The sequence below is a fragment of the Panthera onca genome, chromosome B2 (assembly GCF_046562875.1).
Source record: "Panthera onca isolate mPanOnc1 chromosome B2, mPanOnc1 haplotype 2, whole genome shotgun sequence".
In the NCBI taxonomy this organism is placed as follows: Eukaryota; Metazoa; Chordata; class Mammalia; order Carnivora; family Felidae; genus Panthera; species Panthera onca.
The window spans coordinates 132,014,413-132,041,381 of record NC_138343.1 but is presented as its reverse complement, the minus strand read 5'-3'; the positions used below and the strand labels follow the sequence as shown (position 1 = coordinate 132,041,381).

Genomic DNA, 26,969 nt, shown 5'->3' with positions numbered 1-26,969 from the left:
CATTAAAACATTTAAATCACTGCCTTTGTTTGGGTGTTATTTTAAAATAAACATCATTGTTAATTTCTACAAGGATTACAAGAATTCTAGCCTGGTAAATTTCTGTTTACAAGTCATAGTTTGCAAAACCTGTTCTGCCCGTACAGTTACCAGCAGTAAAGGTTATATGGATGGTGTTATGAAAGTGCTCATTGCACTAACATGTTGTGGCAGAAATCCTGCAGTATTGAAACTGTTCTGGATTCTTTTCAGTCTCTTTTTATTTTTTAATCACTAAGGATATTTGGATGAAAATAATTTCCTTGTGGTTCAAGAGTTCCTCTTCCCAGGCAGTTATTTCTCTCACCTGAAATAGAAATCTATTTTTAATTCCTAAAATATGCAAGAGGCACATTGTCATTATACTTGAAAACTGGAAACTTACAACAATAGGAGTAACAACACTCAACTTAAGCCTGGGAAGAATGCATAATAAAACTATGATGTAATCAAAATTCACTTCTCTCTAATAAGCCACAATCTGGGGGCGGAGGGGGGGGGGATTTGCATGTGCTCCTAGTTTGACTCAATACAGCGGTTACTTACTGTAATTAAGTGCACACATTAGTCACCGTAGTACTCAGAATGGCTTCCCATTGAAAGTTTCATCTGTGATCACCACCCCGTACCTCCAAGATCCTGCATATTATCTCTCCCTGAGAAAATGGACATGGTTCTGCTTTCACCAAATTCCCCCACTCCTTACAAACCACTCTGGGCTATGTCTTCTGTGTGGAAAGTGATCCTATTCCCAGAAATCCAAGCTCATCGTTCTACACACAGCGAACAGAGTATGTACTCAATGAAGCTTTCCTTGGTGTTTTGAAAGGGAGGTGACTGTTTTTCTGTGTTTTTGCCTCCATGTGCAACTCTCTGAGCTCACCTTCTTCAAACTACATACTTTGATATTTATGTATTTGTCCACGTGGAGTCACTTTAAGCCTGAGGGTGGTTGTTTTATGTCTGTCATTTGATATTTGAACTTCGGTTCCCTAAAATCTCTTGAATGATAGACTTTAATGATTTTTATGGAATGCCTTTCAGACATTTGTCCAGTTATATTATTAATAAATGTGCCTTTGATGCTAGTATGGAAAGATAGTTAATGATCTATTTTTCTTAATTGGATGTTTTTCATTGAATGCATGCCTATTTCAATTCATTCGTGTTCTTCCCATGTATGAAGACACTAGCTAAGTGCCCTCCTGATCAGAGATGACACATGCTCTATCCTGCCAGCATTCCCCAGAAAAGCAGCTGATGATCATCCCTTAGAGAAGAGGAAACTCCGCTCACCTGAGTTCAGGTCCAGCATCAGTGTTTCTCTGCCCTCTGGGGAAACAGAGGCTGACTGCCAGCTGACAGGCACAATTCCCTCGGCAGGATGTATGGTCCTTTGATGTGTGTCCCCATAACACACACAGGGGAGCTGTAGATCCTGAAAGCACCGTTTCTTCTCATCTCTTCCTTGGAATATGGCCCTTATATTTTCTCTTCTGGAAAGACCACATCTAGTGACCAAGCCCAGTGCCTGGGAAGTCCTTTGAGAGTTTTTCTTCTCACTCACTACCACGTTCAATTAGACACTAGCTGCCAGGATTCTAGCTCTTGGTCTCTTCCCTTCCCTCCCCCTTGCCTGCTCCCACCTCAGTCACACCATTTACCCTCATTTGGGGCCTCGTTGTTGTCAGATTACTGCCAACATTGAGTTGACGGTCTTCCTGTCTTTAGTATAGAATCTCTCCTTGCTACCCAAAGATTATTATTGTTTGTTTTAATCTAAAAATCTAATCATGTCATGTCCTAATTCAAAGCACTTCAAGTCTCTTCACGTCCTGCCCCAGTATAAAACTGTGACTTTCTGTCTCCTCCCTGTGAGGTCCCTGCCTACTTCTCCAGTTTACCTTTTGTCTACGCACCTTGCACTTTGCTTTCCAGAGACATGGGACATTATCTTCTCTTCCCTAATCCTGCTTTTGCTCACACATGGAACCTGCCCTCCTTCTTTCCCTCCCATTAGTTTCATGTACTGTGTCACCTAACCTATGAAGCTTTTATCACTCCCACAAAGACACTGGGTGCCTGGTCACTTATGGCCCCACAGCCCACCTCTTTTCGTTTTGTAACTCTTTATAGGACTGCTGAGCAACTCTAAGTTCTGTCATTCATTTCCTAGCTTACTATGAGGATGCCCCCTCTGGGGTTAATGCAACATAGTATGCAGGTCAGTAGGCAGGGGCCCTGATGGTTGGCACGTCTGCCTCTCTGCTAGGCTACGGTCCCTTAAAGGATAAGCATTTGCCTTTGTTTTATCTCCAGTAGTTAGTACCAGTGCCTAGCTAGGTATTTTGTAAATGCATAGTATCTACCTACTTATCTATCATTTTTCACCCATACCGGCCCCGCCACACCCACTTTTCTTAAAAAAATAATTTTCCAGGATGCCTGGGTGGCTCAGTCAGTTAAGCATCCGACTTTGGCTCAGGTCATGATCTCACGGTTCATGGGTTCGAGCCCCGCGTCAGGCTCTGTGCAGCACAGAGCCTGGAGCCTGCTTCACGTTCTGTGTCTCCCCCCCCCCCCCCCCGCCCCTCCCCTGCTTGTCCTCTGTCTATCTCTCTCTCAAAAATAAATAAACATTAAAAAAAATTTTCCTACCTCTTGAGGAATACAGGCGTAAAATATAGGGGCACATTCCTTGGGGAATATGTTCCAAGACTCCCAGCAGAAGCCTGAAATCACATGCTTTTTTCCTCTGATACATAGATATCTATGATAAAATTTAATTTATAAATTAGGCACACTAAGAGATTAACAGTAACTACTATGTAATAATGCAATAGAACAATTATGACAATGTACTGTACTGTCATAAAAGTTACGGGAATGTGGTCTCTCTCTCTCTCAGAATATCTTATGGTAGTAGTGTTCTTACCCTTCTTGTGATGGTGTGAGGATGAGAGGAGACTACTATATGAACATTTAAATTCAATTAAATCAAATTCAATTAAATCAATTTAAGTTAAATTAATCTCTTGGTGATTTCATAACTTAAAGTTAGAATGGTTAGAGATTTGTGCTAGATTTTACAAGAAAATTCCATTTTCATTTCTTTTTTATTTTGTTTTTTACTTTAAAAACTTTATGTTTTAGAACAATTGTAGGTTCAGAGCAAAATTGAGTGGAAAGCACGGCAAGTTCCCATAGATGCCACCTCCACGCGGGCGAGAGAGAGCGCGCGCGCGCACACACACACACACACACACACACACACACACACACACTTCCCGTTATTGACTTTAGAGTGGTACATTTGTTACAATAGATGAACCGACATCGACACATGATTATGCCCCAGAGTCCACAGTTTACATTAACAGTTCACTCTGGATGCTGTTCATTCTGGGGGTTTTGACAAATGGCATACTGACATGCATCCGCCATTATAATATTATATAGAATAGTTTCCATCCTCTATTTTTATTTCTTTTTAATTTCTGAATTCAAAGACTTATTTTGATTTTTCCCTGAATGTTTTTATAAACAGTGAGTGCATTACACTTTCCCTGATTTTTTTTTTTTTTTTTTTTTTTTTGCCATCCCTTTTTTGAAGATGGCACCAGGAGTGCCACTGGAAACCTGTGTGGGTGTGCTGGTAAGATTCCCCCGTATAGTTTACTCTCTTTTCATCAGTGACTTGCTATATCTCATCTTTGCCGAGCCTGCTACTGGTAGGGACTCCATTTACTTCTTGGTTCTTTGATGAATATAGACAAGAGGAGGCACCTAGTCTACTGGATTTCTTTCTTCTAACTTTCTTCTTTTCTTTCTTAATTTTCAAAGACTGCATTGAATCTTCTTTTAAATGCTGCTTATTGGCTTTTTTAAATTATAAGTGATTAAAACTAATATTAGAAAGTTTTGAAAATAAAGATAAGGTATATAAATGTAATCCAAATCACTTGCAATACTTAGTGATAAACATGTTAACGTTTTGATTCATACCCTTCTTTTTCTTACGTATATATGTATATATATATATATAAAATATGTAATATACTTAGTATATACTAATATAATATACTCAGTACACATACATATATATGTATACATATGTATGTATGTATATATACTAAGTATATATAATATATATGTGTGTATATATATGTATATACTAAGTATATATATGTATATACTAAGTATATTATATAGGTATATATATTTAAACCACACTGCCTAAATAATTTTGTATATATTATGTGTGTGTGTGTGTGTGTGTGTATATATATATATATATATATATATATATATATATATATATAAAATATACTTAGTATATACTAATATAATATACTTAGTATATACATATATACTTATACATACATACATGTATATACTAAGTATATTATATAGGTATATATATAGATATATATTTAAACCACACTGTCTAAATAATTTTGTATTCTGTTCCTTTTAATGAAAATCATATAATATTCATCTTCTTATAATAATTAATAATTAATACTATTATATACTATACTAAGTTATACTATACCATTGTATCTACCATGATTTATTTAACCAATTATTGGATATTTAAAGTGTGAGAATGAATAACATTCTAGAACATAAATTTTGATTTGAAATGCCGATTATTTCTTATGGGTAGATTTCTAGAAAAGCACTCCTGGGTGACAGGATAGCCACACTGGCTCTATGTAGCCTTTTTATCACCTACCACACCTAAGCAAATTCTCTCTTGGAATGTTTGCAGTAGAAAGAGGAAAAGGGAAAAGGCACTATCTTTGGTAGATCTTAGGGTTTGAGTCCTAGCTCAAGTTGTTGTAGACTGTGTGAGCTTGGGAAAGTTACTCAACATCTCTCTGCTTTAGTTTCTTTATTTGTAAAATTGGGATAATAGTACTTTATTTGTAGAGTTCTTGTTAGGAATACCAATATACTAAATACCTAAGCGTTATCTTTCTAAATTCATCTAGTGACTGACGGAGTCGAATTGTAACTCTACGTCTGGAGCACTCTGCCGAGAATTCTCTTTTTAGCATTTGCTCTTAGCGATGGCAGATTTATCCTAAGGATGAAACGGCCCAAGATGTTGTGACACTTACGGCATATTTTTAGCTTATTTGAGATCACACTTAGTATCCTAAAAGTCTTTTAGATCTAGTAGTATGCTTTTCTTACTCTCTGAAGTTCCATTATTGAAAGCTGACCTTCCAGATGACATCCAGGTGACAGGATCTCCTGGCTATATGTTAAAATATAAGTTATCTCAGACAACAGCATAGCGTTAAAGTAAACAAAACACTTCACAAACTTTTCTTTTCTTTTCTTTTCTTTTCTTTTCTTTTCTTTTCTTTTGTACATAGCAGATGGAAGCTCCTAGATGAGTGGATTAAGAATGTATCCTCTTAACCTTAGAAATATTTATCAGATTTAGATAAAGATCTATTGCTAACTACTTAGGTCAAACTTGGAAGTTTTTCTTTCTAGCTTCTAATTTTGAGACAATTCTTTACCTCATAAAAGCTGCAAGAAATATTGCAAAGAACTCTATTATATTCTCTACCAAACAATTCTTAACATTTTTCCCCGTTCACTGTAGCATTTGTTCTTTCCTCTCTCTCTCTCTCTCTCTTTCGTTTCTATGCACAAATACTTCAATATGTATTTCCTAAAGACTGTCTCTTACATAACCAAAGTATTTTTATCAAATTCAGGAAATGTAACATTGGCACAATATTATTATCTGATTCATAGTTCTTCTTCAAATTTCACAAATTGTTCCAACGGTATATTATATAGCTTTCTTTCTTGTCCAGGATACAATCCAGGATCACAGGGTGTATTAATTGTCATGTTTCTTTACTTTCCTTTCATCTAAAAACGGTTCCTCAGCCTTCCTTTTCCTTTCATGATCTTGACGCTTTGGAAGAGTAAAGCCAGTAACTCTGCAGAATTTCCTTCAGTTTGGGTTTCTTTGATGTTTCCCTACAATTAGCTTTAGGTTTTGTATTTTTTATTGTAATAACATAAAAGTGATGCTCTGTCCTTCTCAGCATATCATTTTGGGAAGCACATAATGTCAATTGGTTTCATTATTACCAATGTTAACCTTGATAACTTAAAGAAATTTTTGTTTGTTAGGTTAACCTATAAAGTTACTGTTTTTCCTCCTTTTAAAATTTTAAGCACTCTTTTGTTTTGCCTTTGTTTTAACCTTTCTAAAAGGTATGTACAGTTTCTTTCTGAGATATGCATATGGCAAACAAATTAGATTGTATTTCAAAAATAACCCCTGAAAAACAAGAAAAAAATTATTTTCATTTTGTGAACATTTCCATAGTAAATATATATAGCACAGTATTAAATATTTTAGCCATATAAATATTTCATGACAGGAATATGTAAAATGAAATATATATGTGGAAAAGCCATGCGTATATATGCAATATTATATATACACATATATTTCGATGCCTCTACTGGAGTTAAGATGAAAGTTAAGATTTAAATGGCCTATCCTCTATATGTGAACATTTTTATTTTACAGATTGGGGAGAATATTATATTTAAACATTTTTATTTGTTTCTTCTTTTTTATGGAAGCATAATTGACATACAGTATCCAATAGTTTTAGGTGTATATCATAGAGATTCAAAATTTTTATACGTTATCAAATGATCCCCAGGAGAGCATTTCTCCTCTTTGTAGTTAATAAGTAATTTCTGGTGATTACTCTGAAGCTATGTAAATTTTTGTTCAACAACATTTCATCCACTATTTTTAGTATTCATCAAGTTGGATCCTGTCCTTTTTGAGAGGTCCTTTCTTAGCACTTTCTTACTTTCTGGTACAACACAAAGTCCCAGCCTCATTTCATGGTTTCCCTGTCCCAACCCTGGGCTCAGTTATTTCTCTAAGGATCCCTGGGTCTTTTCAGTGAAAAGTCGTATTTAGAAACAAAGATCTGGGTGTTAGTTGTGCTCATTGCTCTTTTGGTGTCTTTACCACTAGGCCCACCTATTTGACGGACCTAAGAAACCTACATGCACACACAGAAGTACATGTGTGTATACCTCTTTCTGTAAAATTAGGTATGTAATATGTATGTGTTATATAATTATATGTTATATCTATAATATAGGTGTTATAGATAGATTATAGACATTATAGATATAAAATGTATATTAGAATAGGCATATTATATAATAGTTGTAATGAGTTCATACTGATATCTCCAATTCCAACTCAAAACCACAAGGGTGACAGAATATTTAAAAGGTAGAATAGATGGGACTTGATATTAATTGGATGTGGGGGGGGAGGGAGAGGAAGAATTCAAGAGTGACAATAAGTTGTAAAAGTTAGTATGGAACTCCCAAGAGTTCAGTGTAAAATGTTTCGTGTACCAACATTCATGTGTGTGTGTGTGTGTGTGTGCCAAACCTACTAATAGAGCCTAAGATTGCATTACTTTTTTAGCAGCTATATAATAACGTTCCTGAACATTGATTTTGTGGTCAAATAAAAGCTGAGGTGTTCACATTAACTGTTGTTGGGCAAAGTCTCCTACTCCTTTCTCACGAATTTAGTTTTTTGAAACAATACTGTGTATGTTCCTGTGAAATTTTATCTTGTTAGTCCTAGACCATCATTCATTCCCTTCAAACTCTTTTATATTAATTGTCTCTATAAACTGTCAGTTATATAAAGTTTAATAATATGCCTTCTATGTACTTTCCCTGATCTCCACAGATAAAGGAGAAGGTCAGAACTACACTGTACTTGTTGGTGGTGGGGGTGATAACCCTGGAATTGTAACTGGAAATGGAGTCATTTCTTACCGTAGTGTTTTGTGTTAGGAAGTATACAATCATGAGACAAAAAAAACAGCAGGGAAGGGGGAGGGCAAGATAAGAAATGTAAGTCAAGGTACAGAAAGACAAGGAACTCTCCCTGATGACTCCCAGGCAACATGAGAAGGTCTAGAAATATCTCAGTTTCATTCTTGGTCTTCTTTACTTCTTACTTTAAACATTCTTCCTAGGTAATCTAATCCACTTCCATAGCTCTAAACTCTCCAACACTATCCTATAGTTTCTTCTTCCATAATACTAGCATTATAAGCTGTTTTATGTCCATTAAGCTAAGGATTGCATTTCTTAGCTCCACCGCAGTAGGTATGGACACATGGTGGTTCTAGCATAAGAAGTGACATATGCAACTTCCTCCTCACTTGCCTAAGAGGAGATGTCCGTCCTCAAACTTCCACTCTTTTCTCTAAGCAGAAAGACTAGAGAAAGCACGTGTTGAACATGGAAAAGGACTATCAACCTAGGTCTCTGAATAACTGCATGAAGGAAATACCCATCCTAGAATCTTTCATTAGTAAGAAATGCCTTCCAATGGTTTGAGTAATTACATTTTTTGTGTCTCTCTTGATCTCCCAACTTATTTATTCAACTGCTCACTAGACATTTCTACTTTTTTATCTCATAGATGCCTCAAATCCAACATATTTCTTTTCAACTCTGCTCCTCCTTTCAGGCATTATTTTCTTCCCAGATGACCAGTACAGAATATTGGGAGTTGTTATTGACTACTTGCTTCCCCTTTTGCACATATCCACCTAAACCACAACTTCTTGATTCTGATGCCCTCATTGCTCACTGGCCCAGCTCTTCTTCTTGTCTGTTCCTTCAGATTAAGTCCCAGTCTGTCTCAGACAGGATTCATGCAACTATCTAACAACTGGTTTTTCTGTTTAGAAACAGAAAATTCATCCTTGGCTATGGTTCTATTACCTACTACTTATTAGCATTCTCATATCAAGACTCTTTGTAAAATTCCTTAAAGGATTATAATTGCCTCTAGGATAAAACCACATTCTTCAAGCAAACCTGGCTAATACTCTGTAATCTGATCCCTACCAAACTCCCCAGATTTATCTCCTGTAATTCTCCCTCTCGAACCCTGCACTTCATTCACCTTGAAAAACCTACAGTTCCCCGAAGATACCAAACTCTTTTGTATCTTTTATCTTTGTAGAGGTTGATTCCATTCCTTTAAATAGTCTACTTCATTGTCTTTCCCTAACTCTTATTTATTTATCCTTCAAATTTCTCTCAGCTCATACATTACCTCCTCTAGGAACTTTCTATGATGCTTTCTGGTTTCATTTAAGTGCACGTTCTATGTGCATCCATAACACCCTGTGTTTTTCTTTATTGGGGTGACTAGGACAATATTTCTTAATAGTAGACATAGTACGGGTATTTTCCTAGCCCATTCTCCTTTCTTGGGGGCTTTTTGTCCTAACATGTCAGGCTTTAGTGGCATTATTTATATGAATCTTCATTCTGCTTATCATATCTAATTGAAACACACCTCCAAATTGGGCTGAGTCATTTTGTTTTATGTACTGAAAATTTGAAGTAAGAGACAAAAGTATGGTTGGTTAATATGGGTGCTAAGCTTGTAAGACATGGAAATTTAGGACCAGAGCCTGTGCCTTAACTTATAAAGAAAAAACAGAGAAGAGCCTACAGATACAAAACCACAGAGGGAGTATGGAAAAACAGGGATAATCAATAAGCAGAGAAAGCAGGTCTTCAGAGTGGAGAATAGAATTGATGATTGGAGAGAAAGGGAACAGAGACTATTCAAACCCAACCGAGCAAGAGAGCAGCTGTCTCGTGAATTAGAGCTTGGATTCACTCATTCAAAAATCTCTGTAAATTACATTCACGGAAAATCTCTGTAAATGACAGAAAAAAGAACCATGTTCCCATAATACTTTGACTTACTTTTTAACTGTAAGACTTTTTAATAAATAAGAAAAACTCAAATGGCACTGATTAATAAAGTAACTCCATAGGAATTGTGATGCTGATCTTTTACACATATTCATCTTGAAATATTACAAAATAGCTGAAATTGATATCATTTTTGACCAAGGCTAAGATTTTCTTTAGTCAGTCCAGAGTGGGAATGACCAAAAACTAGTTGTCATACACAAATTCCTTTCATAGCACAGAGTAACAAAAGCAGGTAGCTACAAGGATGTTTTGTGTTTCAAATGCTGTTATTAGAAAAATTATAAGTTAAAGAATTTGTCTTTTGAATGTCAGTCTTAGAAATATTTTGAAGACTCAAGCTGAATTTTCCAGGGAATATTTTTGTGATTGTTTATGATGTGGTTTGGAACTCATTACGTCTTTGCTTTGAACCTCCACATCTTTTATCTTTCAGTTCAGTTTTGTATTCCATGTAGAGTTGTTTAGTTTTGGAAAAATTAACACATTCACAAAAGTTGTGAGCTATAAAGACTTGAATGACCAGAAGGTTAAGTGGTATTTGAGGGACATTCTACTAGAAAAACACTGAGTGAGTCATCAGAAGGCCAAGGTTCTAAGATGAAGCTCTGCCATTATTTAACTACGTAATCTTGGGCAAATCAGTTGACTGAAGTTCCCCTCCCTTCAATTATCTCATCTCTAAAGTGAGAATCATAATCTCTTTCCTGCTTACCTTGGAGTTGTAATAATCAAATATTCACTTTGGAAATGTTAAGGGTTTATATACAACAAGGCCTTATTGATATTCTACACTAGAATATTGGCTAGGATTGACTGGAAATATTTCTCAGTCCAAAGATATTATGCTAGTATCCACTATTTTTGTCTACATAAGAAACTATGCTTCCCATTCCCAGAAAGACACAAATACCTATATTTGGAACCTAAGAAGACATATCAAATTATTTGTCTACCATACGGTAGCATATATCTAGGTATTTGCACCTAGGTAATATTTTTAGCTTACGAAAAAGATGCACAACTAAATGTAAAAGAATAGCAAATCAAAATATTTACCAAAGTAGAAAGATGCTTCCTATTATATGCTATAGTTATTAAAAGCACAGGTTCTAAGTTTTCTCAACTGTAAAACAGGATTTAATAATTATACAAGCCAATGGAATTATAAAGAATTTAGCATGATCCCTGGCACCAAATAGGAACCCAAAGAATGTGAAATGTCAAAGTAAATGTTAGCTCTGATCCTTAGCTCAGCACGGACTTGGGAGAAAGAGATTATTGATAAGAAGTGTGAAGCCGACCAGGTGTAAAAATGTGGTCCCAGGTGTAGAGTTTCCCAAGTCATCGCCATTCCTAGAACAGTCCAGATATGAATAGATTTTGTTCCTTACATTTGTCTCATGGGGGGGTGGGTTATTATTGGTCACTAATTTCGGTTAAATGTCAGGCAGTCAGATGGCATTTCTTTATCTCCTGTTTCTCAACAAAATTTTAGATACAAGATTTTTAACCAATATTTTGATGAATCATTGTAGAACCAATCTAGTACAAATTTAGGAAACATTTAACCAGCCCTACCTAGTTTATTTAAAGTCTTTTCACAAATATTTGCACAAAGCTATCATTGAAACCTAACCTGTGTCCTAATGTGATGGTGAATGAAACGTATGACAATATGGACATAGCTTTACATGACACTGTACAAGAAGTACAGAGAAAAAGTAGTGAACACTTTGTGTACAATGAACACTTCCTAGCTATTCATTATCTTAAACGGACAGGTGACAATAGTTCAAAAGGATAATTTTAACTTTCTTCATCTTTCTGCATTATCATTAAATTAATTTTGACCATTATTCTGAGGACATTCATAATTTCCGGGAAGATATAAGTGCCAGGAGTCATAAAGTACAGCCATCTAGTTGAGTAAAAGTAGCTTTCATCGAGAAAACAACTCCAGTTTAATGTGGCAATAATAATAATGAACTATGCATACTAGAAATGTAATAAGCAGAGTTACCACACCATAGTGATAATACAAGAACAATGTAATATTATCAGAAGACAAGGAGGAATAGCTCCTTCATAATGAAACATTGGGCATGAATCCTTGGGGATTTACCAATCCTTATTGTCTTAAATTAAAATAGATTGTGTGTGTGTGTGTGTGTGTGTGTGTGTGTGTGTGTGTGTCTTAAAGTAGAATTTCAAAAAAAACTTCAGTTCACCCACATAGTACACAGAATACCAGGTTTGTTCTGAACTATGCTGATAGGAAATAGTGGCTGCAAGACAAGGAAGAGAACCAAACTTAAGTTAGAATTAATTCTTAGGGCACTTAGGGTGGCTCAGTTGGTTAGACGTCTGACTTCAGCTCAGGTCATGAACTCACGGTTTGTGGGTTCGAGCCCCACATCAGGTTCTGTTCTGACAGCTCAGAGCCTGGAGCCTGCTTCAGATTCTGTGTCTCCCTCTCTCTCTGCCCCTCCCACACTCACACTCTGTCTCTCTCTCTCAAAAATAAACATTAAAAAAATTTTTAAAAAAAGAGTTCTAGAAGCTTATCTGTGGATATTCTATATTTGAAATGCCATCTCCTGGTTTAATGCACTTTTAAAAGTTGTCATGTTTCTAAATTTGTTATACCATTTAAACTTTAACCTAAATTATTGTTTAATTTTGTTATTTTTCTTTTTAGATTAAAGAATAGATTAAAAAGGGAAAGTGATGTGATACAAAAACATTGTTTGGGTTTGAAATGCCCTAGCCCTGTAGCTATAGTCTTTGTTCAGAAACACAACGAGATTAAATGCTAGCTGTACTTCTGTTTTAAGTGTAGCAAAATATAACTCCTTACACTTAATATGAGCTAAGGGCTTTCACTGACATTGAGTAAGACTCATTCTTGGGTCAGTCCCCAGGATACAAAGCCAGATGAGAAACTGACTCTATGAAACGTCACTGAGTGTGACTATATGAAAACACATTTGGAATTTATAACATAAGTATTCTTTATAGCAAATTAATTATGCGAGTTTGAGATTTGAAAGAATATCCGTTTTCTAATAAATTAAGTAGGAAATTTTTTCCTACTCCAATAATTCCACTTGTATTAATATACATAACAGATCCTAGATGTCAGTTGTTTTCAAACTTTATCGTCTATAATAATCCCCTGAACCGTGTGTTAAAACTACCAGTACCCACGTTCTAAATCCCCTTCCCATCCAGTAGGTCTGGGGTGAGCTTGGAAATTTGTAATTTTCATAGACCTCGGGTGGTTTTGATGCAGGTGATCTCCTCATCGTATCTGAGAAAACCTGAGAATTTTGAAATCGTTGAGAGGCAAACAGTTAATGCTGTGTGATGCATCTCTCACTCCAATACTTCCAGAAGCCAGTAGACCCAGAGTTCGATTACAAAGACATTTCGATTAGTTGGCGGTCTTAGGTTTGGCTTCTGGTTCCTGTGTACCCAGGTGCATATTTTGCACGCTGTCTCTCTGAACTTCGGCCTTTTGGTGTCAAACGGGGGGTGGCGGTGGTAGTGTGCACTGGGTGCTTTCTTATCTACCTTCCCATCTTACGCGACTCCGGGCTCCTGCGCTTCTGCTTTTCTTAGCTCCTGGGCTGGGTTTCCTATGAACTTAAAGCCACAAACAGCCCTTGCTGAAATCAGAGTAGATTTTCTTTTCAATCTTAATAAATTCCACCTGCATTACTGAGAGTTCATGATGGTCTTCTCCTGACTTAGAAAAGAAGAGTTTGGTGGAATGAAAGCATCCGGGGCCTGACGATTTTATTTATTCATGGGAATCCTGGAAATGAAAGAGAAAGTCATGGAATCTTGAAAGGGCGGAGGGTAGCTTGATTTTCATTGGTGAGAAAGTATGCTTGTGCCACAGAAAATGGCTTCTGTGTCATCACTGGCTATTCACAAACATATGGCTATTTCAGTAAAAGAGGTAACATGTCACACGACCTTCTGTTTTCTCTATTTCTAGACATTGAGAAAAACTCGGGTAACTTTTTGAAAAATGAAAACCTCCAGGATCATTTAATGTCAAAGTAAACTTGGATGAAATAGCATGGCAACTCATATCTAGCTCAAGTATCTGCCAATAAGTTTCATGCTTCACCAACCCATAAAAGAAGAAAATAAAAGTCCTCTGATTTTCTGCCTTCCAACTCTGGAACAGAATGTCCCTGACTTTAAAATAGATGATCTCCAAAAAAAGAGAAAAAATGAAAGAGAGACGGACATACTATTAACTGCTAGTGATCTTAGTATTTCAACAATTTGCTGTATATATTTATCTCATTGAAATATGCAATTATGTCATTTCTAAGAAGCGATGATATCTGGCATTAAGGCCAGCAAAGTGGGAATTTACCACAGGGAACCCGATTTCCCCACCTGTTCTGTCCAAAGAAGAAAGCTTTCTGAGGCAACTCATGGGATCATAGTGAGATAGATGTGTGAAATTTGTTGTTTCAGCCAACTCTATGATTTGTGAACACCAGAGCAAATAATTAGATAGCACTTTAAGCATTTGTGTGTGTGTGTGTGTGTGTGTGTGTGTGTGTATTCATGTAACCATAATGATAGTGGTCGTTATCTTCATTTTACAGATGTGAAACTGAGCAATGAAGAAATCACATCTTTTGCCTAAGGTTACAGAGCTGGTAAACTAAAAGAGCTGGAATTCAAACACAGGCAACTTGGTTCCAGAGCCTACGTTCTTAGCTAGTACACAACATAACTCTCAACCTTAAATTAATAGTCTGTACAGTTCCATCTATGTTGGCATTACTCAAAACGTTCTTGGAGTTTCTTTAATGCAATTGATTGCTGATAACATTAGAAGCCAATCCAAACAGAGTGACTTACCCCCGGCTGCTCAATCTGGCAACATACAAAGGAAGCAAGCTGTCCCTCTGGCCAGACACAGCCCACAGACATGCTTGGTTTTCTCTGTGGTTTTGGCCTGGCCAGGGTTTTACATTTTAATTAGTTATCAAAATAAACACAATGACATTTAAAAGCCTTATATATAAATCTGAATTTCTGCTCTTCCCCAGAAAATTGGAGCTTCTACATTGGGTTTGTGTCTCGACTGTCACATCATCCTCGTTGTGACCCCCAGAAACGAGGGCCGAGGGTCACTTACCCTTTGCCACGGCTCATACATTCCCCTTCCTTGGTGTATTTTGCCTGAGTGGCTTCTGTACACTTAGGATTTTGTGACATTTGAACAAAAAATGTTGTTTTCAAAGAGTAGTAGAAACAAAGCAATGGTTGAAACATGTAAAAGATAATTTCAGAGGGTGGCCTTTCGGTGAGAAGGGCTTTTGTTCCTGGCGCGTATCTACAAGTTTAGGAGAAATGCAGAGGACGTTATTCTGAGCAAAAGAACAAAAGAGCAGGTTGAAGAACAAAAGAGCTTGGGGCATATAATTCTGGCCTTTCCCTAATTTTCTATGTACCCTCAAGCAAGTTCTTTTTTCATGTAGAATACATATTTTCCAAATTCTGGGTACTATTTATATGATAAAAAGACAAGAAGAATTATTTTTATACCATGGTCTGTAGTCATTAGAGGATCGATGACTTCATTCTTGGAAAGAGAGGGATTTATGATACTGCCTTGGAATCTTGCTTCTGCTCCTTTGGCTAACATTTTTATCTTCTCTAGAACAGACTATGTGTTCACCAAGAACTCTCCCATCCAGAATTCTATAACCAAGTGTGCTTTGGACAGAGTCTTTAAAATGTTTGCCTTCATCCATGATACATACAAACTCCTTTATGCTTTGTTATATCTGCACCATCAGGATTTATGCAGCCATATGCTCAAACCTCTAGATATTTAGCTACTGGTTCATCCGGAAGATATGTACCAAGTGTCTACTTCATGCCAGCTTCTCGGCTTCCTTATTGTAATTTATAACATTGGAACAGTGAGGGATCCTCAGTTATCACAGTGATGGAGGATGCTCAACGTGCTCGTTGTTATATTTTGTGGTTTGAATGGGGTTACCGATACTACTCAAGGAACATCTCCTCCCATTTGAGTTCCACGATTACTAGCAAAGTCGCAAGCATCCTAGATATAGGTTGTCCTCCACATCGTCTGTGGCTAGCAGGTGTCTCCATAGTCGTTTAGCACCTCTGTGTCACCAGTCTTCTGGCAATGCCAGGGAGAAGATGATGAGATTGTAAAGTGCTCATTATTATTCTTCGTGAAAAATTGCCAGTTTGCTCTTCCCCTCCCCTCGTTCCTCAGAGTCTGTCTCAGAGCCTTTGGCATTCTGTCGCATTCTGTTTGGCAAATCCTTCAGCCCATGTACCGCACTTCTTCTCCCTTTCTTCCAATTTTACCCTTACTTGGTCATGTTAGAGAAATGTTTTAAAGTCAAATATACCAAGGGTTCTGTCATACAATATACAAGTGATGGTGGCGAGTAACGTTTGAGAATATCTTCAATTCTTTCATCTTAGATTAAAAAGGGCTGCATTCTATGATTCTCTTTAGATCTCCTAAGGTTCCAGAATTTCTATTCGGACAGACCTTTTAAGCATTTATTTATTTACTTTTTAAAGTTAATTTATTTATTTTGAGAGAGACAGAGACAGTGGGGGAGGGACAGAGAGAGAAGGAGACAGAGAATCCCAAGCAGGCTCTGTGCTGACACGGGGCTTGAACTCACAAAACTGTGAGATCATGACCTGAGCTGAAACCAAGTGTAGGTCACTTAACCAACTGAGCCACCCAGGCTTCCCATTTATGGGCCTGCTTTCTTTTCTTTCTAACATGAAACCCCAGTTAATAACATCTCTACCACTTGCTCACTGAACTACTGTAACAGGTGCCAATGGAGACAACTAGCCAGTAGCCCGTTAGCACCTTAAGGAAATCAATTTGTATCAACTAAGTCACAATGAAGACACAAAAGGGAAAAAGGTTAACCCTGCCGGATGCGGTGTCCTACTGAATTAAATGAAAACTGCAGTTCACCCTTTCCCCAGAATCCTGGGTGAAATTTAGAGATACAGGCCGCGTTGGCTAGAAGTATTTTTGGATTTTGTTTTCTTTTCACTCTGTGGCTCAGCACATGCTCACTTGACATCTCTTCTATACTTTTATTTCACTGTCGGGAAGGTTACCCTCTGATTCCGCATATAGCAGGATGGAATGTCTGAGGCACGTGTGCATGTGTGTGTTTGAGAAGGTGGAGTCTTAAAGAGAAGGAAATTGAGAGGGAGAGCTCTAAAGGTCTCCTTTTGTCAACAGTTGAACCAATGAACACATATTTTATCGGATACTTTCCAAACTCCCAGACTGTGCTATCCATGTAATAGCTTAAACTGCATCAATATCTATCTTGTTCAAATACTTTGAATCTGGAAACACATTTTTGTAGGCATTCATTTTCTTTTCTCAGAGAAAGAAAAGTATAGATAATTCCCAGCAGATTATCATCATCTTCAACATTCATGAGCACCTGGGATCATGATATATTATTCTAGGTCTTGGAAAAATAAGAATATAAGGGACTGTAAAGCATTCTCTCTCTCTCTCTCTCTCTCTCTCTCTTTCTCTCTCTCTTCTCTTAAGTCATCAGGAGCTTAAAATTTATTTGGGGAACAGATCATGTACATGCACATATGCAGATAATCAAAGATATATTGGTGAGTGGTACAGACAAGAATGACATAGGAGAGAGTGAGATAGGAAGGTGAAATGGGAAACACCATGGAGAAGTGTTAACATTTGAAATTTGCTGAGACTTAATGCTTTATGGCCTCACATTAACCAGAAAAATGATGACTATCAGAATTGAAGGAAGTCCTAGGGGCAGAAAACATATTTACTTTCTTTCCTCCAGCTTTCTCTAATACGGATCTATCTGTTTCCCTTGGCCAGACTACCTGGGCTTAATCCTCTTATGCGATGCTCTTTTTGTTGCCCCAGCTGCTTGCTTTAGAACAAGGATCAGTCAACTTTTTCTGTAGAGAATCAAGATAGTAAACATATTAGGCTTTTTAAGCTATGTGGGCTTTGTCACAACTATGCAATCACATGGTCACAGCATGAAAGCAGCCGTAGATACAATGTAAAAACTGAGCCTGGTAAGATTCCAATGAAACTTTATTTATGAGCTTTCATATAATTTTCATGCATCACAAAATAGTGTTCACCTCTGGATTTTTTTTTTTTTTTTGGAGCCACTTAAAAAATATAAACCATTCTTAGCTCGTGTGCAGTACAAAAATGGGTAGGAGACTGGATTTGGCCAACAGACTGTAGCCTGCTGACCTCTGCCGTAGAAGACTTCATCGTTTACCCACTTGTACCCTCACTCTAGTCTGCTATGTTTCCTCACCTGTCAGATAGAGACCAGGTCCAACTGCTGCAAAAAAATTTAGGTAGCTTAGGATTCTTCAAAGTATAAAGCTAAAGTTAGTGTAATGTTTTATTTGATAGTAACTGACACAACTTCGGATCAAAGAAAGTCTCCTGGACATGTTAATCATCAAAGACTAACTGTCCAGGGAAAAGTCAAGTAGTGAGAACCTAGGGTGATTGAGTCGGTCTATATAACTAGCAGTGAAGTCTGCGTCCACCTCCTCCACTTGACCTTATGGAGGTCAAGACAGGAGACCAGAAAATTCTTCTTTGCAGAAGAGATCAGCCAAGAGGAACGACTCAATGACACTGATATTTGTTGATTTCCAGATGAAATTTCTTCAATGCTCCATATTATCTTGAAATAGGGAGGTAAATACTAAAAGTAACAGCTTTAGATATGGAAAGTGGATGCCTGAAAGAAGCAGGACTTGGGGAAGGAACAGAGAATGTATTGATTTTATTTTAAGCCTTGTAATATTTGAATTTAAAAATCCTACGTATATACTTTTATAAATATAATAACTAAAAGAAAACAACCCTTTGGGGACTCTCAATGCCTACAGAAGTCCAAGCTATTCGGCATGTCACAGAACACATTCTATAACGTGGGCAGAACCCACTTTTTGACTTTACCACAGTTACTCCCCAGCATACACCAGGCCAAGAACTATTCTTTCCAACCCACTTTTACATCCCTGGGTTGTTGCTCCTATTGTTTTCGCTCTTGAATGTCTTTTCCTTGCTCTCTGCCTGGGAAGCTACTTATGTTTCAGAAAACGCCAGCTCAAATGTTGCCTCCTGTCTGTACTTTTCACAGACCCAATAGGAATCATTCATTGGTTCCTATCTGCATCCTGTCAGCCCTTACGACTATGTTTACACCATAGCCCTTAGTACAGAGGATTATTTATTTATTGGACTCTCATGCCAGTTAGCTAGTTAACTAGTTAGCTAGTTAGCTAGTTAAATAAGTACCTAAAGAAAGAATCAGGTCTGATTATCTGTATATTACCATTTCCTAGCACCTAGCGGGTACTCAGGTGATAATTACTGACTTAAAGACAGACTTGGCTACAGTCAGACGCTTAATGAGAGAAGCTATGTGACACTGCATTGACAATGTGAAAGTAAAGGCCAAAGATGACTCTTATTCTAAAATTTTTAAATAGTCAATAACTAGGAGGTTGATGTTACCACTGATAGAAGAAAGGGGAGGAACTTCTTTTGTGGCACCTATAAAAGTTTGGTGTTATTTTTCCTGAGCTGTGGATTGACAGCGAGTTATCTGATAAATAACTCTAAGTTCTTCTCAGACGTTAGAGAAACCAGTTGAATTTCAAATGAGAAGCTAAGGTTAAAACTATAGATGATATTGTCATTAGCATATTAGACCACCTGTGAATCCAAGAGATTTGGTGAGATTTTTGAGATAGATAAATGCTTCCAACAGTAATTTTCAACCTCAGATGTGTATAGGAAATCATCTGGAGAGCTTGTAAAAATATGCATTCCTCTGGCCTGCTCCCTGGGATTCTGGTTCAGAAGGTTTGGATTGGGCCCAGGAATCTGCATTTTTATAAGCACCTTTTGATGATTCTGCTCTAGATAACCCACATCCACACCTTGAAGAATTACTGGAATGACGGGAGAAGAGAGAGGTTGGAGAATGAATTTGGGAAGACTTGGAAGGCCAGAGGAAGATGTGTACTCAGCGAAGGATAGAGGGACAGATAGCCACAGTTTGGGGATGGCTGTCCTGCTATCTGCACAAAACACAAAACACTGGAATTGGAATTTACCAGCTACTTTCTCTGTCTTCAAAATGACTTCCGATTCATGGTTTGAATTTTAAAGTGTCTTCATGTCATAGACCTGAATAACGGCCTCCTTTAAGGACTGAAGATATCTGGAACCCGTGTTCCCACTTTTCCAACTCTACTGATTTGGAATTCTATTGCTTTACAGATGCCTTTTTCTTCCTCTTACCAAATGTGTTTGCAGAAATAAAATCAACTACATTCTCTGATTTAACATCCTTTTGTTAACTGAATTATGTAAAAAGGCTTTATAGGTATGAGCATTGTTTTTCACCATATAAAACACCCTTTGGTGATGACTCACCCTCATGTGCGGAACTCAATGAAACATTTGCTTTTGCTGCTAACTCTGGAAATGGATAAATCCTTGAGAATGTTTTCCTTAATCAGGCTATATTCCATTTTTACTAGAGCCACCGCTAGTTCTATAAAGGAAGCAAGTCCAACTGGAATTTTAATGATAAAATAATAGTTATTTATTAAATTATTTACTTAATTTAGTAAACTAGAGGGGTGCCTGGATGGCTCACTCAGTTAAGCCTCTGACTCTTGATTTCAGAGTAGGTCATCATCTGATGGTTGGTGAGTTTGAGCCCCGTGTCTTGCTCTGTGCTGACAGCGTGTAGCCTGCTTGGGATTCTCTCTCTCCCTCTCTCTGCCCCTTCCCTGCTCACCCATTCTCTGTATCTCAAAATAAATAAATATTTAATTTTTTTTTTAGTAAATTAGAAATACACATTAGCCAAACAGACATGACACTTTAATTTGCCAATTGCTTCATTGCAATAAATGATATTGAGCATGAAAAACTATCATTGCCTGCTACATGTGCAAATAAAGACTAACCAATGAGAACAAGCAAAGGTTTTTTTTTTTTTTTTCCCCAAGCTTATTATAACAGAGGAGTCAGCCACCATTACTTGTGTTTAGCAGAGATGCAAAGACAGGCAGAGGAGATGGAAATTTTTATAGTGAATAAAAGGGGAGGACTTCAAGTGTGCCCTGATTGGGGGCTGTTGGCATGGGAAGTTGTAGGCAGGCTAATAAGAAGTGAGGCATCCTATGTAATAGGTTAAGAGTACATATTTGGTTTTCTATCATTGGTCCTGAGCTAGAGGGAGGACCAAATTAAGGAAGCTCATAGATATTAGTCAAGTGCTGGCCATTTTGGTCTGATTGTTAGGGTATTATTATTCATCTTCCTGGACCAGTTGTTGGAGATAGTGGTCTGAGTTCCTACAAGTCTGACTTACAGATGGCTTTTGGGGATGGTTACTGTAGTTAATGCATTGGTCCCCTGAGCTGGTTGCTGCAGATTATGTGTCAGAGTTCCAATTCTTATATGTGATCTGGTCATTGTACATACAGTCTCACATACACAATGATAGCTATGGTTTTTTAAGGCAAAGTCATAGATAAAGTTGGGTAGATCTCCATGACTTACTCTACAGCGACAAAACAAGCAGAAGATTGATACATGTTATTCTTCATATCATGTAAAAACAAATAAAAACCTATGTCAACAATATTATGGATGTTTAGTGAACATGATTATTCAGCAAACATTAGATATAAATGTATACGTTTAGTGGAAGTCTTAGAACAATATAAAAAAAAAAATCGCATAATGGAAAGCCCAAGAGAATCACTGAGACACTGAAGGAACACTTGTGGTTGATTTCTAGACCCAAGGGATGGTGGCAGAGGGGGCAGCTCTTTGTGGAGATGTTCATATACGCGTGAGGGACGGTGGTCTTTGCAGGTGAGTGGGACCCTGATGTGCTAAGAGAAGGGGAGTGGGCCATTCTCCCCTGAACTACAGGAAGAATTCTAAGAATTTTGAATTTTCAATTTTTATTTATAAATTTTATTTTTTAATGTTTATTTATTTTTGAGAGCAAGAGAGAGAGAGTGTGGGGGAGGGACAGAAAGAGAGGGAGACACAGAATTCGAAGCAGGCTCCAGGCCCTGAGCTATCAGCACAGAGCCCGACGCGGGGCTTGAACTCACAAACTGCAAGATCATGACCTGAGCTGAAGTTGGACACTTCACTGACTGAACCACCCAGGTGCCCGTGAATGTCTATTTATAAATTTTAAATCCGCCTTCCAGATGACTATGAAGGTATCAAGCCATCTCGATGATGACGAAATAGGTTTAATTTAACATATTTAATATACTTAATTTATTAGCTTGATTTATAATCTCAAAGTATCCCAACATGTGGTATGTGGGCCCCTATCTGTTCTTCAACTGCCCTGATAGTGCCTGTACCGTGCTGAAGTGTGGGCCGGGGGCAGGGGAGACTGAACTTTTCAGGCCAAAGAAAAGTGTTGTACCAGTAGCTCCCCAAGCAGAACCTGTCTTACCTTTCTCTGTCCCCAAACCTGTCCACACAGTGCAGTCTAGCTGTGGCCCTTACGGGCCTACATTGCAAACCATTGCTGCCTGATACCTTATTTCTGGTTATAAGGGAAGCATATAACATGAATCTGTATCTAATAAGAAAGGTAAATGGTCCCACAAATGGTATTTCCTTGAATACATCAAAATTAACCGATTCAGTTTGTTTGTTTGTTTTAAAAAAGCAAAAACAAAATGGAAATTGATAGAGGGTTAGGAGAAAGGAACTTTCACTATCTAATTTTGTTTCCTTTTTCTTTACTGGAAACAATGTCAAGCTTTCCAAAAAGTTGCAAGTATCACACAAAGAACTTTTTTCTTCTCTGAACTACTGGAGTGTAAAGCTCATATGATGCCCCATCAACCCTGAATACTTAGGCGTGTGTTTCCTACGAACAAGGACATTCTCCCACACAATCAAAATACAACCATCCAAACTGGGAAATTAACATTCTCAGATCATCAGACCTCACTTAGATTGCACCCATTGTCTTAGTAAAGAACACATGAGTCCAGGCGTGACCTGATGTCTGCGACTCACCAGCCTCGTCTCCCATCATGCCCCTGGCTCGGGGGGCTCCTGCCCAGCTGTCTTTCAGTACCTCAGACGTGTGCAATGCTTCTGCCTGAGGCGTTTGCACGTACAGTTCCTCTGTCTAGAACACTCCTTCTCCAGGCTTCACTTGCAACCCTGCCCTTCTTCCAGTCAAAACTAGCCACTACCCTAGAAAGGCCTTCCTTAGCTTCTCTCACCTAAATTATCCCCTGCCCCCAGCTTTCTTTGAAAAAAAAATGATTTATTTTAGATTTTTGATAAATTTTATTTAAGTTTCAGAATACACACATGAACATAGTTCAAAATCAAAAGAAAAAACAGTGAGATATAGTGAAAAATTTTCCTCTTTCATCCTTGCGGTTTACCATCCTCCTCCTCCCCTCCACCACCCCCTCCCCGCCACAGGTAACCAATGTCATTATTTTCTTGTGTTTACTTCAGAGTTTCTTAATTTTTTTGTCTTTGCTGGATTTGGTTTTTATTTTTAGTTATTGATTTTTTTTAACAGGTAATACACTCGCATGATTCAAAATTTAAAAGGAAGTGAGGAAAGAGCATACAGTTCAGTAAGCTTTCTTATAAAACCTATGCTTCTTTCATTGCATTTTTCATGGTATATAGCTGTGCTTTTATTTATTTTTTATTCATTTATTTTTTAAAAATGTTTATTATTTTGAGAGAGAGAGGGCGCACACGAGCATGAGTGGGGTAGGGGCAGAGAGAGGGGGACACAGAATCTGAAGCAGGCTCCAGGCTCTGAGCTGTCAGCACAGAGCCCGACGTGGGGCTCGAACTCACGGACCATGAGATCATGACCTGAGCTGAAATCGGACGCTCAACCGACTGAGCCACCCAGGCGCCCCACTGTGCTTTTGTTTGTGAGATTATTCGTGAAATATCTAATTCTCCTTCTAAGTTCTGTGGAAGTGAAGAAAATGATATGTTGCTTATCATCATACCCAGAGGGCCTAACATAGTATCTGGTACATAGTAGAAGCTCAGTAAAAATTTATTCAATGAATGAATACATGAGAAAAGTGAATAAGGTCCTGTTTTTCTGTTGGATGTTTATGCAAATGAAAGTAATATTTTAATCAAATTTTCAATAGTCAAATCATAGAAATGGAAATTTTAGGAGTTTTGGACTCCCCAATAAAGAAAGATAAGAAGGTGTGTTAGAAAAACAAAAACCAATATATTTGTTATGATCTAGTATTAAAGGCATGATTCCATGAGGCCGAAAGTATTCATATATTTTTTCTTTTATGTGTATCTTTTATCCACTGTGCTTATGTAGTATATTACCTGCTATTATGATTTATTTCCAAGTAATTTGAAGTGAGACATATGATGAGTAGATTCTGGTAAGATACATGTAGGAGTGTTTCGTTCAAACTTTCTTATTTTATTCAAAATTACTTAAGAAACACCTTTATTATATTTAAGATATATCTTTATAAGAATGATCGTTGAAAAGTTATGGGGGATATTTTGTAATGCGCTATACATTGTAAATAGTCACTGTAATTTGTATTATTGAGAAAACACAATATAAGTCATTTAAAGTTTTTTAAAAAATTTTTATGACAATTTTTTAAGTGTTTATTTATTTTTGAGAGAGAGAGAGTGAGTTGGGGAGGGGCAGAGAGAGAGGGAGACACAGAATCCGAAGCAGGCTCCAGGCTCTGAGCTGTCAGCACAGAGCCTGACGCGGGGCTCGAACCCACGAACGTCATGACCTGAGCTGAAATCAGATGCTTAACCCACTGAGTCACTCAGGCGCCTCTGAAGTTTTTTTTTTTTTAACTAAAATTTAAATTTTGGACTGTTCTTTTTATGAAAATTAAAGAAAACATTAAATATATGATTCTTATAATTATCTTGCTAAAATCATATTTGATGTACAACAAGTCTTTTGAAAATTCTATTGACCTATCATTGAGCTCCATGCATTTAACCTAGAGACCGCAAACACACTGAATCACAGAAAATAAGAAGGGAATTAGATTCATTCAATTCTTAAGGAGAAAATGGAAATATTATTTTGTCCTTATTGTTTTCAGGATCACTGGGTATACAATAAGAGAGTCTTCTCTAGTATAACCTTATGTCTAGATGTATACAGACTCTTACATATTTAATAGATTAAATATCTATTAATACTATTATGAAGTATAAATTATAAAACCCTCTTATATAAAGTTCTTTTATAAATGAAATACTTGTTTTAAATAATATGAGACAAATTACTAATACAGAAAAGAACTTCTTTTCCACTCCCAAGATAAAAACTAGATGTAAGTTGCTAGATGCTTCTGTATTTTATAAAGATTACAGCATACACAAAAACTATTAGTGCTCATACACTGGTTGGTTGGTTGGTTGGTTTTTTCCTGAACTGTGTTTTTATGTTCACATAGTCTGGCCCTCGTAATTGACTACTAAAACTAAAGCATATGCCATTATGTTTTGTACAAATATACTTTAAGAAGCAGCAGGCTTCCCTATTTTCCTCCCCAGAGTAACAAACTTTGTGCCTTTAGTGCAATGCACATGTGCTAGGGTATAATTTAAGCCACATAAAAAAATTATAAATTTTTAACTAGGTTTATTAAAATAAGTAAAAAGAAAAGGTGAGTTTAATTTTAACAATATTTTTTTAACTCACTATATATAAAATACAACGGTTTCAACACGTAATGAATGTAAAAAATGATCAGTGGGATATTCTACATTTTTTAATACCAAATATTTGAAATGAAGTGTGTATTTTACACTTACCGTATATCTCAGTTTGGGCCAGCCACATTTCACGTGCTCAATAGCCACATAGGACTAGTTGCTTCTATACTGCACAATGCTGGTAGACTTTGTAGAAAGGGAGGAAAGAAGGAAGGGAGAAGGGAAAGGAGGGAAGGAAGGAAGCAAGGAAAAAAGAAAAAAGAGAGAAAAAAAGAAAAAAAGAAAGAAAAACATTAGGCATGAGTCCATCAAAGCAATAGCAATGTATTTTTCAAAGGTAAAAAGTACGCATTAATTATAATTAAGGAATCAGGGCAAACTATATAGCTTTGTTCCTACCAATGTCTTGAGTGTCTCCCATAGAATATGAAGTGCTTAAGGGCAGGGACTTATACACTTCATTACTGTTAGAGCCTAACACAGTGCCCGGCATATATTAGACACACATATATATTTGTTATGAATATGCAAATAAGTGAATTAATAGCTGTATTATATCCCAAATACGTTACTTTAAAAACTAAAGATACCCGGTTGGTCACTTACGTATTAGCAAGGGATTTAGGCAGAATACACTGGATTTCCATACGTAGAAATAGAAGTTGCCTTGTGTTATCAGTACTTAAGAAATCATTTAAAGATATGAGAAGTATCCATCTAAGACCATTATAATGAAGTATGCATTTAAAAAGCAACTTTTTAAAAAGATGACCCTTAGGTACCTAACTTTGGAAGATTATAGCCAAGCCCCCAAACTAAATAACTTGATTAAATCCTTCATAATAAAATTTTTGTATTGAAAGAAAGACTTTAAAAAATATATGCTACTGTATCTTTAGCTCATGTTATTTTTAGAGTTTCTTTCTCTTTTTCCTTTATTTTTATTTTTTTTAATGTTTATTCATTTTAAGAGAGAGAAGTCGAGGGAGAGAATGCAAGCGGGAGAGGGGCAGAGAGAGAGAGGGAGAGAGAGAATCCCAAGCAGGTTCCACGTTCAGCATGGACACTGACTAGGGACTTGAGCTCATGACCATAAAATCATGACCTGAGCCAAAATCAAGAGTCTCACACTTAACTGACTGAGCCACCCAGGCGCCCTTCTCTTTCCTCTAACTTAATGTATTAATTTCATAAGAGTGTGACTTAAATTCTGAAAAAA

The 26,969-nt window shown here is 37.0% G+C and overlaps 1 long non-coding RNA gene across 1 annotated transcript; it reads right to left on the bottom strand.

Annotated features, from left to right (window-relative positions):
* Positions 1-259: 259 nt before the first annotated feature.
* Positions 260-26,029, bottom strand: LOC132666503 (uncharacterized). Its single transcript, XR_009604693.3, has 3 exons — positions 25,850-26,029; positions 2,698-2,809; positions 260-346 (listed from the first exon to the last, which is right to left on the bottom strand). It is a non-coding gene; the product is annotated as an uncharacterized LOC132666503 (long non-coding RNA).
* Positions 26,030-26,969: the final 940 nt, after the last annotated feature.